This window comes from Haliotis asinina, chromosome 5 (assembly GCF_037392515.1).
Source record: "Haliotis asinina isolate JCU_RB_2024 chromosome 5, JCU_Hal_asi_v2, whole genome shotgun sequence".
In the NCBI taxonomy this organism is placed as follows: Eukaryota; Metazoa; Mollusca; class Gastropoda; order Lepetellida; family Haliotidae; genus Haliotis; species Haliotis asinina.
This window is the reverse complement of record NC_090284.1, coordinates 44,678,830-44,698,377: the sequence shown is the minus strand read 5'-3', so window position 1 is coordinate 44,698,377 and position 19,548 is coordinate 44,678,830. Positions and strand designations below refer to the sequence as shown.

The following is a 19,548-nucleotide window of genomic DNA, read 5'->3' as shown; positions in this document are numbered from 1 at the left end:
AACACACAACACTTTGAACAATATCACATTTTTTCCCCCTTTAAGTTTGAAATCCCAAATAAATCTCTTCAATGGTATCTAAGGCATTTATGAAACAGATATATAACAGATAAAAAATCAATGGATCATTCTTGTTTTACATTTCATACATTCTATTTCCAATATGTAAATCAACTATTAGTAGATCATATAGTCTCTTGAATGTACACCCTTTGGTAAAACTTGACAGACACATTTCCATTTTCATGATTCTTTCTTTACACATTGCCTAAAAAATATTATCGAACATAGTTGTGTGAAATATTACATTTACATGTGACAACTGACATATTGTCTGTCTGTGACAAAATCAGATTAAAAAATATATATATATTAGTTACATATATTGATGATATATGTATACAATCTTACCATTTTGTATAGTTCAAAAGTCAGCTCCTCGAAACGAAAACTTCTCAGCTAAAAGGAAGCCTCGAGCAAAGTAGTTCTCTACAAGATTCTTATATTTTTTACCTTCTGCGTAAAAGATTCTATTTTTACCTGTGAGATGAGTGGTTGGGCTATGATCTAATTGAAAGCTGATATCAGCACCCCCCCATCCCCAACTGTTTCACTTCCTCTGGAGATGTGAGGTATTTCAATCAGCTAGGAATAGAAAAAGAGGCTCACTGACTCACTAAGTTTGCTGGAGTTACCTCCCTTTATTTGCTTCCTTCCATCAACACTTTTGAAGCCTATTCATTGACATTTCGACTGTCATCAACTATAAGTCCGGATACTCAAGCTATTGATTAATTCATGAAACTGTATCAAGAAATTCTCAAATATGTTTTGTGTTTTTATTCATGGTTTCAACGAAACAGAGCATTGTTCGCCTGCATTTTGTTGATGTCTGTCAGTCAAAGCCTCTGGCACTGACCTGTCCCCTGGGCTTCAGTTAGGTCTATCTATTTTGAAGACTCTAATCAGTACAGTTTAGGTCTATCTATTTTGAAGACTCTCATCTGTACAGTTTAGGGCCTAAAACATGAACAGAATGTCACAGACTGACATGTTTCACATGTCTTCCAAAACTTTTATCAGTGTAACATAACGTCCAATCAAAAATGGAATTTATTATTAGATATACATTCAGTATATATTGCAGAGAGACTGAAAATATAAGCATCTGAACACGACAGAAGGTGACAGAGTGTTACATGATGCTTCTGTCAGCAATATACGTGCTACATCACAGACGACAATCAGGGTCAGCAGCCCTGGCGGCTGATAGCATGACAACTTTAGCTGCCCTGGTGGCAGATAGCATGACAAGCGTGATGCATCAACCACTAAGCTACCACCCCATGACCAAAAGAATACGTTTCCAAAAAGATATATGACCCAAGGACACATGACACATGACCCAAATGAGAGGCATGACATACACAGAACTCTCAAAACATACAAACCACAGTACACACATGATACATGTGATCAAGACACACACAGCCAGCTGGTCTTCACATGTCCACAGATGTTACAACAGTGGGACCTCTTCTAACACCTCCACAGTTGCCATACACACATGCATATACCAAACTGCAAAACAAACTGTATCAAAATAAAACAAAATATGCATTGCATTGAATTTGGAGACAGGGAGAGTCTTAGCAAGATGTGCATAAATGTTCAAAATGTTCTTTGAATGGTGTTACATTCTCAGACGAAATGAAACATTATGCACATACTAACATATCCACATGATCACTAGACTGTCCATGTATACAATTCAAAATGTTAATGACCTAATTACAAAGTAAAATAACTTTGAACTTTTTTCAAACATTGGTTTATAAAGACACTTTTGACAACTGACGTGTGAACGATCCATGGTTCTGTATCCCAGAGCAAGAGTTATTCTGTCCAGTCTGCAGTGGAATTTGTTTGAGTTCCAATTTAACCCTACACAGAAAAATACACAGCTTGCATAGTGCAAGATAAACAGATAAAAGCTGGTGTACATTCAGGTTCAGTCAAGCAATTGAATGAACAGGCTCTTTGAACAATGGCAAGCTGATCTAGGCAAGGTATATGAACGGAGCTTTTCATGCTCCCATATAAGCGAAACAGGTTTGATCCGATTTGATTGCTACTCTATCGAAATATGACGAATCTAGCTTTATGCTATAGCACTTAGATGGGGGTGGTGTCTCAAGTGGACTTGACGTAAAATTATGTCGGATTCTCTCTTGTATCACTGAGAACAACAATTTTAACTGAGATCATGGCTCTCACGTTTTACCAAATGAAACAAAATGGTATCTTGTTCATCTTTCTTAACACAATTCTTTCCTTCTCCAGAGACTAATGTGAGGCAATCAGGACCTACATCCACGAAATGTTTACAGCCAATGACAATTGAAATGTAAAATACATTATTAATTCATGAAAACAGTTTCTGTGTAATGTAATCATTTACAATCCGTATAATACAATCCAAAACTTACTGCTGCCCATCTTATTTTATTTAAGCCTTCGATTAAGTTTTCCTTTGACAGAACCTAATCTGAATAAAACCTGACTAAAGTTCTTATGTGGTATGGCATCACCATGAAAAGGAATCAGATATTTTACCCAGTTATTTTATTGTATGTTATTTTATTGTTTTATGCTTATTCTCGCTTGATGCCAAGACTTACATATAGGGCTTCGTCTACTGAGACTAAGTTCACTGAGACAATAACAATGGTGAGACATACTGTTACGAGAGTGTGTTTTGTGTAATTGTATTATCATTGATATATTAAGTGATCGCTATCACTGGGTCACAATGGTTAGAGTTTTGAGCATGGATTGTGGGTCACTTTTATTATCATGTATATGTGCAAAAGCAATATTTTTGGCGACAGGGCTTTTTGATAGTGCCCCAGTTACTTGCCCTTGGCAATCTTTTTTTTACTTCCTGTTTGCAAATGTCTGACTAAATGGCGATGGCCACACTTTGCTTGAAAGTTCCCGGCACCCTGTCAGTGTATATAAAGGCTGGTTGTTGTGTTGATGGAACACACACAGACTTACACTCTCAATTACTGGAGCGGTGGGCCTGTGCCTATCAACGTCTGTTTGTCAACAACATCATATTCAAGATTGACACTCCGTTCCTGACTCCTCACTGTGGAAACTACCTTCAGCTAGTATATCTGATCTCACTGTAAAAATGCCACGATTCTGGTAAGTTGATATTATATATTTGTGACTCACTGCTTTAGACTTGTGACTCAATAGCACTGAACTAGAAATCTGTATTGTGATTCACTGTAACTTGCTCATTGTTTCCTCAATATATCATTGAATATTTTAGACCCGTCTGTGGTATATTTGCTGGTTCAGAGGGGATTACTTATACCTTTTGTCATGGCAATTTACGAACCTTAAAAATACCAAAAAGGAAGTTGAGTATCAGTTTTGTTTCTTTGTTGACTCCCACTCAGAACTTCCTGGTATAATATTTGAATCAAGGACAAAAAATAAAAGTGGTAATAGAACCAGCAATGTAAAGCTCCAAATCCAAAGTCCAAAGACCAGTCATTACAATGATGTTACTTCTTACAAGCAATGCACTGCTTTTGATGTCTTCTACCCTGGGTACACTCAGTGGGATTGAGTAAGTGTCAGTAAGTTTGCTTTCACCCCACTTTTAACAATATTCCAGCAATATCACAATGAAGGAAACCAGAAATGGGCTTCATACATTATACTCATGTTGGGAATTGAACCCAGGTCTTCAGTGTGATTAATCAATGCTTCAACCACTAAGCTACCCCCTGCCCACACTGGGATTGAATACACATCTGTGATTACAGTCAGTAAGATTGTCATGCTTATTGTATAACTGTCACACTCATCAATATTCTTGGGACAATAGATAATCAAATCTGAACTAAGGACAAGCCAGTGATTGATATTGCGAGCAATGATCCTGGGAAGACGATGTGCAATCAATTAAATCACTTAGGATCTTAAATCACGGTCAGGGCCTAAGCGTGGGCACTACAAGGATGATGAATCAGCATTACCACAGTCCTTCCATGGCAATCTGGGAAATGTAAACAATATCAATATCAAGCCTACCAATGCTCAGATCAATGATGTAGACTGCAATATAACAGCTATGTGACAGCTGAGCGTTGAGTCGAGTGGTCAGAGGATTCTCTGTTCAGCCTCTGATCAATAGTCTAGATCAACTTCTTCAACAGCACATATTCCTGAGTGCTCCTTGCTAAGAATCTGGATACGATCATTTATAAAGATCTGATAATGTGATCATATTATTATAAATTTTGTTATTTTAATATGTGACTGCCATGCTGTATCTTTGTTGAAGTATAAAAAGCTAGTTTAACAGCATGTTTTCTTAATGCTATCTATCTACATATGGAGCGTAGGCCAGTATTTTTTTGAAAATCAAAAGAAAACAATAATAACATGTACCTCAATAACTCTGATTAAATTGTTGCTCCTGTTCCCATCTTTGGTATGACAAGGCAAGTGCTTTACCCAACAGCCTTAAACTATGCAGGAAAAGACAATACATTATTTTAAAGTCTATATATATTCACCTTACAAAGTTTTGATATGCCCCCTATCCCTGGCCAGGTGTCTGGGTAGAAGACAGGCATCACAAGGGTACCCTTCTGGGTTGTGCTGCATAGAGTAGATCACCACACATGCTGATTCAGTTTATTGAGTAAGGATTACAAACACGCCTGGGTGATATGGTTCATTATTCTGCCATACTGTATCAAATAAAATCAAGTTTTTGTATATTTTGTCGGCATAGTGAAAGACATTCCAGCCTTTATATCCATGACCTGATGGCAGAGTCAACATTGGGCCTTCTTGACGTGTTCATATGGCAGAGATATTGCTGACAACATTAAACCTTGAATCACTCAACCTACTTCTCACACAAATATCATGCTTACTAGCATTCTACGTTTCTGTTTACAGACAATATGTACCGAACACAGAAGTTAGGCATCATGAATATTTACAAGGAAGTTGAGGGTATGTGAAGAGTGAGTTGAGTTGAGTTGAGTTGAATTGAGTTGAGTTGAGTTGAGTTTTACACTGCTTTTAGCAACATTCCAGCAATATTGAGGTAGGAGACACCACAAACAGGATTCACCCATATTACCCATGTGAGAAATGAACCCGGGCCTTCAGCATAACGGGTGAACTCTTTAACCACTAGGCTATCCCACTGCTTTAAGATGTGTAGCGAAGACTTAATTTTTGCAAGCATATGTAGTATACAAAGATATTATCCCTAATTTTCTTTCTGCAGTATATGTACTTCAGAAACAAGCTCTATGATCAACAGTGCTGTTATATCTGTCTCTGTGTCATCAATTATAATAATGACCAACACTGGAAGTATAAATGTCTTTGTCATTAATATTTTGTAAGGGCGTACCCTGAATTACATACAAGAACATTTCAAGTTGTTGTTCTGTCAACACATAATACTTATTACCAGTTATTTTCTTTTCTGTTTCATGTTCAACAGCCTTAAAATGAAAGAATGTTGGGGTGTGACTAACTCTTCACACCAGTCAATTTACTACAGACAATGAAGGATCCACTACTATCATGGTAAGTTGTTTATTCAGCTCAAAGCTGAAAAGATCAATCTCTAAAGCCATAAAGTCAAAAGTTTCCATCAATTTTCAGGTAATTTGTACATGTACTTGTGTCACTGATATGCACTAACAGCATGATGGCTGGTAAAGATCAGGGATATAATTGGTCTTCAGCAGCACATGCTTATCGTAAGAGATGACTAATGGGAACAGGTGGTCAGACTCACTGACTTGGTTGACACATGTCATCATATCCCATTTGCATCAATTGATGCTCATACCATTGATCTCTGGATTGTCTGGTCCAGACTTGATTATTTACAGACTGCCATCATATAGCTGGAATATTGCCTAGGACAGCATTAATCAACAACCAACAAATGACATGAGTCAGGGAAAAAATATAATTACACGCTACAGTGAAACCATTTGCATCGCAACACTGACATTCTGGAATTTATCTACAGTTGGTCTTTCATGAAAAATATTTTCATGCAAACTTTTTCAGTTGATGCTGTAAGGCTTTACTTCTGTCAAATACCAGCGGGGGACCTCATTGCACCTGTGAAGAGAATTGAACCTGGACCTTTGGTTTGGTGGTCCAATCCTTCAAGTCAATAATCCACTCTAGAGAGATATGGTGGGTCATACATGTTAAAGGGGTGGTGGAGTAGCCTGATGGTTAATGTGTAACTTGTCACGCTAAGATCTAGGTTCTATTCCCCACATGTGTGAAGCTCACTCACTCATATGACCTAAATATTTCCTCCCACATTTCCTAGACCATCAACCTGATGACTAATTGTTTGATGAATTAATACATGAAACATGTCATGGCTGAAGCAACATCTGTCCACAGTTCGCAACTTTGATCAACCCACAAAAATAGGCACAAAAACATGAAACATATCACGTGCATATATATCCATTATATCATGACAAAACGTGGCAACAGATGGCTGTAAACATTGAACCAAATCTTTCGAGTCACAGAACCTCAATCACCCACACTATCCATTCAGATGACATGTTGTAGTCAACAAAAATATATGGACACTACTCAAATCATATGTAGCATATCCCATCTTACATACTCAGACATGAAATATTTCATTATCTCCTATGAACTGTCCCCTCCTGATGATAAATCTAAGTAAGAATACAGCATTTAGTACTATCAAGTTTTAAAGTTAAACCATGGGTCCTTAGAGAGATACTCCAATCACATCCCAACAAGCATCTCTCGACAGTCTTAAATGCATGGGGATCAGTTGTATTTGACCATGACCCTACAGATGATTCTCTGGCTCCTGCTGCCAAAGCATAATCGTTCCCTTGTGTGTGTAAGATTTGCTTTCAAGAGTCAAGCTGTTCCTTTGAATCCCACTGAAAACATTATTACGGTACAGCCATGTCAAATTCAAGTTATTCAGGAGGACATATTTTCTTTTTGTTGATGACAGAAGGGTGCAAGAACCAGATGTCTCAAGCTTAAAGAGAGGTGCAACCATATCTGCAAATGCTAACTGACTGTCACCAGTCAAGATTCTGTAGTCTGCATGTTCAGCACACTATGGATTGAGTGAGTGAGTGAGTGAGTGAGTGAGTGAGTGAGTGAGTGAGTGAGTGAGTTTTACACCTCTTTTAGCAATATTCCAGCAATATCACAGCATGGGACACCAGAAATGGGCTTAACATTTAGTATCCATGTGAAGATTTGAACCCAGGACTTTGGCGTGATGAGCAAACACTTTAACCACAAGGCTATCCCGCCTACCCATGTCATAATAAACTCAAAAGGTCCACTTGTTTTCCTTTGTTTTAACAGTCATTTATTATACACATTTCAACTTACATATACAGCAAAATATGAAAAACAGTTTATTATATCCATCAGTTTGTTAAAAGTGAGTTTTTTAAGAATATTGTTGACTGTATCAAAACAGAAAATGGCATCTTCTGGTAATGTTCAAGTAAAATATTGTCCAAAACAAAATGAATTCTTATCACATTATGTGTGTACAATTTCTAGGGAAAAAAACCCTAATGTTTAACATCGAATAGATGAAAAAATTAAAGAGTATATACTCTCTACGTAACAGGATCTCCTGCATGCCCATATCACGAAATGTGAATACTCACTGAAACTCCCTTGCTTTCTAATACTGGGCCTAGATTTTCAAAGCTCTCTTAGTGCTAAGATTGTCATAAGTTAATGTTAATGAATGGCACTTACGACTATCTTAGCACTAAGAACTTAAAGAAGGCCTAAATCTAGGCCATGGTTATCATATCTGTACATTATGTTCAATTTGTCCCACAGCATCAGATGCCTTTGCTGATGCAAGCGCCCAGATCACATCCAAAATTCAGTGCATGCTCCTCACAGGTACACAAAAAACATGGCATTCCTTTGATTATTGTGCGTTCGGCATTACAGAATATAGCCTTCACATCATGTAAACAAGCTACAGGTAGCTAAGGAACACTCACTAATAGCCTCTTGTCTACTGATAATTATAGATTGTTTACCTGACACCTTATAATTACATCACGTCAGTGATGAGGGGAACTGGAGATTTTACGAGGAGATGCACCCTGTGGTATGAAGAACTCTAAACCTGCTGCACATATTAGATTTGCAAGTGCTTTCTTGGACATATTTTTTTTCAGTGTCTGTATGCAATCACATGGGACTGACACATTGTATCTATGCTGGAATCAGACCCAGGTCTTCATTGTGACAAACCTCAACCACAAGACTATCCCTCCATCCCTCTGTCTGTTTCAACCACTCATTATGCATATGAAATGTTCAACAGAGCTCTCAGTGGGTAACTGAATAAGATACAGTGCTGATAATCCTAGTAAGTCTTCCAGTTAATGCCCTAAACATACAACAATAACCAAATGCATACATAACATGTCAATATGGATGGCATATTTTGTTGAATGTAATCAACTTTGGAAAAACCCTCAAAATGATTTTAAACATGGATTTTACGAGTTTTCCCCCCTTTCATCAACTCCACTCCGAAAGCACATAACTGGAGTACATTTGCAACATCTTGAGGGATTAATTAAAAACTTTCATCAAAACATCAACATATAAACACATCAATCAATTCAAACATACTCTTACTTCATTATCATCTACAGCAAGAATGTGCAAATAATTAAATTATTATCCCATCAACAGATCAAGGTCTCTCCATTTTAGGTTGTGTTTTTGGTTTCGTAATATGAGAAGACTCCCATGTTTTAACCTGCTTTTCTTATGTAAGAAATACAAATGTCATTCACACAAGGACAATACCATTTAAACAAACAAATATAGAAAGTAATCAAATACAAAAAGATGCCTTAATTCTGTATATTATGAGACACTATAATCAGTCTTCCTTTATACTTTTCTTAATGTCTGACAGACAGACAGGCAAGTTTTATGCATATTTAATATAGGAATACAAATGTTTTCAAAGCTGAAGGTGACTAATGATCTTGAAAATCTTGTTATTGATTATACTTGCTTACATACAAATTAATATTGTATGATAGCAACTACACAAACTCTACCCTGGCAAATCGATTTCCATGGTGACATGCACTAACATTGTTCTATGGAGACAATTCAGTATATGGACAGCAACAGTGGCACAGCTAGCATAACAATTTACTTATGAAAATACATAAACCCAAACACTACTGTTCAAAAACAAATAATCCTTGTCAAATGATCATCAAGACAAGACAAAACAAACTTATACTGATAGATGGGATAGTGTGTCAAATTAAACATCTCATTGTCATTAATTTAGCAGTAACAGCAACTATAGTTTATGTAAGACAAGAAAATAGTTCAGTATCTGGTCACACAATTAACTGCAATCCCTTATACATAATAATACATACATGTGTATATTAAACATTTCAGTACAGACACAGAGTTGTCTGACCTAAATGGCCTCTGAGACAAATGAAAATAGGAAATGCCTATGAAATCCAAGCTGGAATCTTTCATTCAAGATTCTTTATTCGGTTCAATTTTTCAATACATAAAGCAACTGTATGTTAAATCACTTGTTGATATTCATCAATACACACCAACATACACTCCTAGAAAATCTGTCTACATAATCTCTTTCATTCAACAAGACACAGCTCAATCTTTAAAGCTCAGTTGGAGATTCTGTTCCCTATGTTGTTTCCTAATTAAATTAACACTGCGGAACATGTCACAAAACTAAAACAAAACAAAGTATTTGTCAGCATATTCCCCCCTCCAAAGCTTAAACAGAAGAGCTGCAGAATTCAAACAAACTATGTCTTGTCAACCTGACAAAAATGGAAGATTTCTCCACCAAGCCCTGCATACTAGATGTTTGTGGACATAATCTCACATGTCAAGTAGCAATAAGTGAAACAAGCAACTGTGGATCAAGTTAGACAAGTGATGAGGAAAAAATGGCAACTTTGTCCAGTCAGTGCTATCATGTCAGCAGCCTATTGTTTGTCGAGGGGGACATGTTTGAAACAGGACAGGTAAGACGCCAGTTTGTGATAGAAAGGTCATGTTCGGTGTGTAGAGGCAGGAACCTTGTGGACCCAGTGCATGATCTTGCATTCGACATTGGTAATTACTCACCGTAGTTGTGGTATTGAGAACACTAATAGCCTTCAGCATACTTTTCCCTTTGTGATGGAGACACTTGACTACTGTTCCTAAACTGTAACCAGCATTCAAAGTCGTGACTGTTATATTAGGGTTTAATGAATATTACCAGACAAAATGCTTACGACTTTGATTATGTTAACATGCCTCTTCCTATAAAACATGATCATATGTGACATTTAGAAGTCATTTTGTTCTTCACCCCTCTCACTCGACAGACTGGTATGGATTACTTAATGCTGCCTACAAGCATTATGGATGTTTAAATCAGTGTTGTTTTTCAAAACAATTTATTTTCTGTAAATTGACTGGCAAAATTGCAAAACTTAAGTGTCCTAGGGGATCTTATTCCATCAGAGGCTGTCTCAAATTTGTTATTGCGTTGGTCATCAGGCTACCTTTCATGTCACATAGCATTGAAAGTACTGCCATAGTATGTGCATGTTGTTTCAATGTAGTCCTGTTTGAAACTTTAACAAGTCAGTGTCTCCTTTTCAGAATTTAGAGTATGGCCAGAGAATGAAATATTTCAATAAAAAGGAGCTGTAATGGAATGTAAAAACTTAATAGTTCCAGTACCTACAAGTTTGTCAGGGGCAGTGAGGTAGTCTAGTGGCTGCAACGTTCCCTCAACACTAGAAGTCAGTTTTACAATAAATATAGAGTTTGGGTAGGCCATGTTGTGTTGTGTACAGTTTAGATAATAGCTACCACACTCGTCAATATTCCAACTACATGTACATGGGGAAAGCCCGTGCTGAAGCCAAGCATGTACTGAGTGAGTGAGTGAGTTTAGTTTTACGCTGCTTTTAGCAATATTCCAGCAATATCACGGTGGAGGATACCAGAAAATGGGCTTCACACACTGTACCCATGTGGGGAGCAGAACATGGGTCTTTGGCGTGACAAGCGAACGCTTTAACCACTAGGCTAACCCACCGCCCCCAAGCATGTAGGCAATGATACATTATATTTGTTTGCTTGTTGGTCTTGTGTTTAAAGTGCACTCAACAATATTTCAGCAATGACAAAATAACACACAAACCATTGATTGATATTATAAGAAATGACTCACTGATATGTATAACCTTTGGAAATTGTGAATTTCATAGACAGTGTTGCAAGCAGAGAGTACAGAAAAACAAAACAAATAAACTTTTACAGGAAGGCTGGGCATTTTCACTACCATAATGAACACCTTTCAAAATACTGGAACACAGTCATGTGAGTGTTGGTACACACACCTGAAGTGTGTTAATGAGTTTGGTTTTATACCACTTCGGCATAACAAGTATATACTTTAACCACAAGGCTATCCACTGGACAGCTAGCACTCAGATAATTGACATTTAATTGTCAGCTAACTTTGGTTCAAAAGGAATGTTTTATTAATAGAAAGAGGCAAGAATATCAACACGATAGGTTTTGTATGGACGCTTTAACGTTATGTTAATGTGTAGGCTTATACAAATAATTGTTGTTAATAAACATGAAATTCTTGGAAGAAACAACAGTATCCTGTAATGTACTGCAGTAAACATAGCAAATATTAAAATATTACAATGAAGAAAAATAATGAAATATCAAGGTAAAATTCAATATCCTACAACATTCCTGAAATTCTAAATGATGTTATTATTTTCATAATGTGTGTGTGTGAAATTTTCTGTTTCTGTTCACAAGCAACTTCAATAAGCAAACAAATGAAATAGCCCCCGGAAGAAAGTAAACTGTGAAAAATATTCACATAACATTGACACAAAATATCATTGATCAATGTTTATATTTCCCTCAGTTACTGAACAACAGTACCTAAGTTCACAAAATTACCGGCATAATTTACATTATGGTTGCATCCAGTCATAAATAAGAAATGAATAAATAAATTAAGTCATCATATTTATGACTAAACTTGAAAGATGGCCAAAACTAAACAGCCTTTTCCATACATTCCTAAACAATGACTGCTCCCTGAGCTTGGTGAAGCAGACGACAGTTTCCACCTCACCTTCATACATTTGCTTGCTGCTTAGCCTAAGTCCAGCCTGGGGTTATTTGCAAAACACTAATAATACAGTTCTGAATAGAAAGCGATTACTTCATCATTAGGAAAGATAAACAGCTCTTAAGGGATTAATTATATACACAAACAAAATTAGCCAAGCTAAAAAAAGAAGAAAAGTTCTATGTTTCCATGAGTTTATTTGTGAAGTCATACGGAAAAGTAAATCTTAAGACATTTTTCGTCCACTTCATAATGATGATGTTGACATGCAGCTTATATACTTATATAAAATGTTTTTCATTCCATCCTAAATACATGAAGAGTCTCCATCTTCTTCAGGTGCACTTGCTACAAAAATCCTTTATCATTAACATTCACCAATTGTAGCATTAATGGAACATAATTCATGCTACAAATGCGAAGAAATTAAAATTGTTTTCATTTCCTTATAGCAACCATAGCAAATTTGTAACTATAGTTGCATCTCGAAAGGAATCATTGTAAAACAACTTTCAATTCTAAAATAATACCTGTCTGAACTTCCCATATTCTGTATTACATAACACTCACTGGAAGCCATTCACATCATGCTAATAGATTGAAAGTGACAAGGTTATTGACAATCATGGTTCTGATGATGTGATGTATGAATATTTAAAAGAATGTTACTTGCCCCCTTTCCCACCTTTTACTCACTTATACAATCACTTCTGCTCACTCAAAATGGTCTTATACATCATGAATGGCTATTCTCCTTAAAAACAGAACTTCTCTGAAAAATATACTAACAAAATAAAACAGTTCTTTAGAAACATGTGTTACAAAGTACCTAATAAACAGACACAAAGACATTAATCTATTTCCAATTCCCTGTGTAGCCGTGGAAACGACCAATGTTCGCTATGACTGAAGACTTGGAATTTTTCAAACCATCATTAGGCCATCTTCAACAAACTACCCTAGACTCTGGAGCCCTGCCAACTTCACCAGGTATTTCCTCATTTTTTTCGGGGAAGGAGGGATCTGTTTTGAGACTGTTTAAAACATGGCACAGGTTGTAACAAGTGGGTATTTCACACACGCCTGGTCACAGGGTACCTGTCAAACCTGCTAATAATAGTTCAGAAAAACAGGGATGGCAGCTTGCACAGACAAATTTGGAAGTAACATATTTCCAGTGACAAAAAGGTGCCAGAAAAATTCTGTAAACACCAACGACAAGAATTTTAACACCAACTATTTTCAGTGCACATACATTGATCAGTGCAACTGCAATATAAACCGAGAAAACATGGCACATACATAAATACAGCACATACATTATGAATTACATCTGTTAATGGTGTACCTATCATGAAATACATTCCATTGCAGAGGTGCTTAACCAAGTCAACAAGTCATCCATTTCACTTGAGCATGTAGACAGCTGATCAGGAGAAGGGTTGATCCCAACAAACTATTAACAAGTATGTCAATACTATAGCATGAGATGTAGCAAAAAATATTTATGAAGCTACATAATATCTGCACTGAGCCCATGGAAATTGTGCTTTACCTCAAAGGTTGAAACAAACATAGTAGGGGCCATGTCAAAAACCAAATATAGTCTTATTGACATATTTCTTTTCAACCTGCGATAGTCACACCTGTCTCTACAAATCAACAAAAAAAATATAAACACGATGGCTTAATGGACAAACCAATCATCAGGCCATTATAAACAGGCTTGGTTTGGTTATTCATCTTCACCATGTATTTATCCTATCCTAAATATTATGAATGATCATTTGCAAGATGAACTGTTAGAACTCTGTCAAAAAGTCTTATCTTCGGCTCACAGGAAAGAACCAAATTGTATTTACAAGTCTGTCAAACAAATCTTTTTAAGTATCTTAAACACACAGGGCTGCTTCTAGATTCTGCCTCTTATCCTTCAATTAAAGAAGGCATGTCAACAGCTACTCCACTCTGGAGGCACTGAGATGATAAATAATAATGTTATTTTGTTGTTCTTGTTTAAAAACTACACCCTGCCATTTTCCATTTATATCACAGCAGCCAATAAATAATTCAGCAAATAATCCAGTGATTGATATTATGTTCAACAATCCACATTGCCTGGGTACTAGGACATATCATTAAGTTCATTACCTTACATCTAAGACAAGCGTCGTAAGAGGCGACTAATGGGATCGGGTGGTCAGGCTCGCTGACTTGGTTGACACATGTCATCGGTTCCCAATTGCGCAGATCGATGCTCATGTTGCTGATCACTGGATTGTCTGGTCCAGACTCGATTATTTACAGACCGTCGCCATATAGCTGGAATATTGCTGAGTGCGGCGTAAAACTAAACTCACTCACTCACTCTAAGACAAGCATAGGTTGTTGAGATCCTTATTCTCAGCCGGAATCTCAAGTAAGTAGTCTTAATGGGTTGACAGAAGTAAATTCATCACATGAATGTCATATACCATTTTAACACCACCATACACACCATTACAGTTGTAATTGAAAACATTTACTAAGAAGTATATTTATTTATTACCTATGGTTTACCAACAACATGTAATGTACAACAGCACTCTTCCCTCCAGATTTACCACCTGGACATGTCAGCAGCTGGCCAATGACGCCAATAACTACAAGGTCAAACATGGGCTTTGAAGGGTCAACAGAAGTGGTATAGACTGAAACTTCCAGGGTCTCTGTCTGTCTGGCTGGATGGAAGGGATGCTATTAGCCAGTTATCTTCATTCATTATCTGATCCAAAACATCACTGGACAGTCCCTGATGAATGGCAACAAATGTTGGGAGACTATTTCATCCATGGTGATTAGTTGGATTAGAAGAACTACTATTTCTCAGATTACCTTGTCCTTTTTCTCTTGTTTCTCTCACCAAACTGAGATGAAAATAAGATAACTTATATACATAAACTATTAACTCAATGATATACACATCAATCTTAAATGCACAACCGTAGAGAATCATATGCATACAGAAGATACTTATCATACTAATGTCTACTGGGGGGGGCATCAGACACACCAATATGATGAAGATGCTTATAGGTAACTTTGCAAATAGAGCAACAGTGACTGAGCCATCAGGGGGTGTCAGGTTTCCATGGAGATGGCAAGCACCGGGAAGGGTAAGAGGAGACAATGGAATTCATGGACCAGGTTAGAGGTTGCAGGCATGCCAGAATGGTAAGCTAACATATGGCACCTTAGCACTGGAAAGAATGGTCAAAACAGCTTGTACTCTTCAGGATGGTTCCTATAACAATACATACCAAGAATAGATAACTGAGAAAGTTTCACGGCTTCTAAAAGAACAATACTGAGCAGACACATTCTAAACACAAATGTTTTCATGATTAGTAATTTAAAAAACTGTGGTTACTATTCTGAAACATGTTTTTAACATTGTAAGGGATTTAGGAACAGAAACCATTCATCATTATCATGAAGCCTCTCATCATTCTTGAGCTCTTTATTTCTTGTTACATGTTGTTAGTTTACAAAACATTCAGACAATCAATGACAAGCAAACTTGTGGGTCACAAGTCATGTCACACTATTATGGAAGTAATATTATGAAAAGGTCCTGGTTAAAAGATAACTCACTGTTTTTGTTAAATTACTTATTTTTTACATATTGTCACCACTGTTTCAGACCAAAGCAATCACAAAACTTAGTGTTTTCTCTTCTATCAAACCAAACTGCACACGGTTAGTTTGACAAAGTTTCATCTAATTTTTTCTTCGAAGGCCAGACCAATTTTATTTCTTGTTTTACAGATCTGCCTGCTGCATTTTTTCAAGAATTAGAAGAAACATAAAAGTGACTTTTCCCTGCTCAAAAAATACAATCCTAGTGTTTTCATTGGCCAAAAATGTACACTGATGAGAAAATCTTTCACCCCATATACACTTCATAAATTGTCAAAAATAAAATACTTTGAGCACTTAAATGGAATATTACTTTGATTGGTGATATTATTTTTATTTTTTCCGTCCTGCCTTTGGGTTTTCTGAGGACAAAAATCTGTAAAACAAGAAATAAAATTCGACTGGTCTAAATGTACTATTTAAAGTAGTGATTCTTTTAAACCAAACAAACACATTTAATGGGTTTTACTACGTTAATTCAGTTTAATAAGCAATCTTAACATTTTCAGTTAAGTCACTCTGAACCCACTTCATCTGTTTATCATTTATTTACCTGGATAAAATACATCAATATATAAGTTCAACATCATACAAAAAAATCAATGATCTGTCATACAGACCCTTAAACAAATAAATCCATCACAGCCCTTGTAAGTCTATAATGTCCACATTATATCTCAGCTCCAGCTAAGGCAGACATGACAATGTCTAGACCAAGGCTGGATATGGGCTCCAGAATGTAGAGAACAGAACCCGTTAAACAGCCAGTATGGTGCCTTAATGAACATTTAACTACATGAGAATATTTAAAGGCATCTGAAAGTCTTACAACTTTTTTTTACTGCATATATGCACAACATTTTGGGACAATATCTTGCCCTTCATCAGTCACATATTTCAGAAAAGTTTTATGTAACAGAAAATATGACAATTTGTGATGAATAGAAGTAATGATATATATTAAAATCATCAGAGCTCCTTCACCTGTTTTAACAAAACATTCAGCATCAAGATTTGTAATTTGTAGCAAATTGCTAATATAATTGTTTACGATCAATATGTCATGTCGAACTGGCACAGATCGCCATTCAAAGGCTTAGGGTAACAGAACCCTCTTTAATACTGTCAAATCATCCCCTTTATGACCTGTTTTAGGTCATTAAAAGGTCCAGCAAACACAGGGTACATGTAACAGAAGACTACCATCCAAGGTTGTAATGTTAACGTTGAACAGTCATGCTCTTACATTATAAACCAGTTAATCTTATCTCCCTGGGGTTTTCCACCTCACTAAACACTATTACAAATAACCTTAACAGGATATGGACAATCCGTATCACCTGTCATATGCACTCATACTGTACATACCATATATTTGTTGTGATTGGACTGAAAGCTGACACGAACCCAAAACAAGATCACCTCAATCTTTTTTATACTTTCAACCTGAATATTTAATCTTACATCATCTACTGCAGAAAAAGTCCTTTTATTTAAACAAGACAATTCATACATATGCATGAACATGATGAAAGATTTCCTTGAGAACACTTGATGACTGCTTTTTTTTTTAAATCATTAGTTAAGCTTCCAAAGCAAACATACTGAAATATGATATTCAGCATACAATAAAATAAAAATGAAGCTAAAGGTATTGGTATAATAGGACTTAGTTAAATATTAGCCACTATAGCCATAAGAAAACATACTTTTCATGCTGTAGTGTTAAAAAAATGAAACGGAAAATTTAGTCAAAAAAAAAAATTAAATTTCATTTAACTTGCAGCTAACAGGTTAATGAAACACTCAGTGATAAGATATATGATAATACCATCATTTGTGACACCATTAAACATGTATGGATATAACAAGACCAGCTTAGTAGCCAATATTACCAAATTCCCAAAATGGAATGAAAAACTGCTGACAATTTCAACATAACTTTTTTCAATAAAGTGTTTAAATTGAAATGTCAATACACCTATGAAATCAAGAAAATACTTGAAATACAAAATGACATTCTGGTAAACAAGTAATTATCATTCCCAATATGCCTTCCATTGTTCCAATGGCACACTCATAGTTTGGAACAATATATTTATCCCTCTCATTGATCTATTTTGTCTGCAAACATCACGAGTTATTCATGTCATCTTACGAGACCAACTATGTTCTATAAATCAAATGTTCACATATCTGCACATGGTTTATTCAACCCTCTCTGTTGCTGCTTGTTATCGCTAAAACTCAGTGTCTTTAATATGGTTGCAAAGTTTGTAGCCGTTGTGTTGTAAAGGGTTTATTGCACATGTCCATTAATCTGACACTGTAGACATGAGCAAGACAAAGACTGTATTGTCAAACTAAAAAAACAGGGATCCATCATAAGGAAAATGGCAACAGGATGTTAAATTATTAACACTATTAACATCTTGACGAGCTGACGAAAAGTACAACCCTTGTCTATCAGCCAATGAGAAGATGGTAAATGTATTTGGACAATGAGTAGGGAGAATATTGGGGAACCATCAAATTCATTGAGAGTAACATTTAGTCTATGAAATTTCAATTACATGCTCAGTTTTTGCAATATTCCAGCTATTTGATGACTGTCTGCAAAATCACTGTGTCTCGACAAGAAAATCTAGTCATTATATATATTCCAGAATTATAAAGAGCATAATACTCCATAAATACCAAAATTCCAGTGATCATATTTCAAAATTGTAAAGGATGTAATACTTAAAATAGTTTGGCAAGCTGGATACCCAAAAAAACATAAATGTATATATACATAAAAGTTAAAACATCTAGTGAAAATTATCATTAGTGAATAGCAATTTAATATTTTCAACAGAAACTTAGTCAAATTTAATTTTCCTCATACTGAAATAAAATACCTTATTCACTGAGATAAAATAAAATGGATGATTCAATTACATATATCACACCTTGCAAAGTGTAGCTAACCAACTGCTATGACACTGCCAACCTAGCAGGCACACAAAAGGTACACATCATCTACATCTTGCATGTACATATTATTGTTTCACCTACTAACCAATTTGGCATATCCCTCAATGAGTCAAAACAAAGTGTTGACAGTAAATTAACTGCAAGATATTTTCAACTGATTTTGCTTTGACATCACTTAATCAGGGTACTAAGGTATATTTAGTCTGTCAGTTAACACGAAAGTAACAATGAAAACACACTAAGCATGTAGACTTGGTGAGGAGTATGTTGTGGGGGGCATACAGGCGTAAATCAGATTCCAGTTGGATTTAAACAGCTATCAATGACTTGTCATTCTGTTATATATATAGAAAGTAGCTGTAAGCCATTTCACTGAATCATAATACCTTACTAGGCATACTTGAAGTGCATGGTGATGCAATATGTGACAATAGGCTTAATCCTGTTATATCACCTTGTAGGTAGCCATAACTAGTCACACTCTGCTAAATTCAAGATGTAGATTTTTTCCAGTTCATTCTCTTGTTTATTAGCTACCGGTCAATTAATCTGTTGATGTTCAAATGGTTCATGAATAAGTAAAACTATTTAGA

General features: G+C 36.0%; 1 protein-coding gene across 8 annotated transcripts in view; it reads right to left on the bottom strand.

The window, feature by feature from the left end:
• The window catches only part of LOC137284579 (sorbin and SH3 domain-containing protein 1-like), a 171,532-nt gene that overhangs the window by 150,870 nt on the left and 1,114 nt on the right, over positions 1-19,548 (bottom strand). The window lies entirely within an intron of this gene.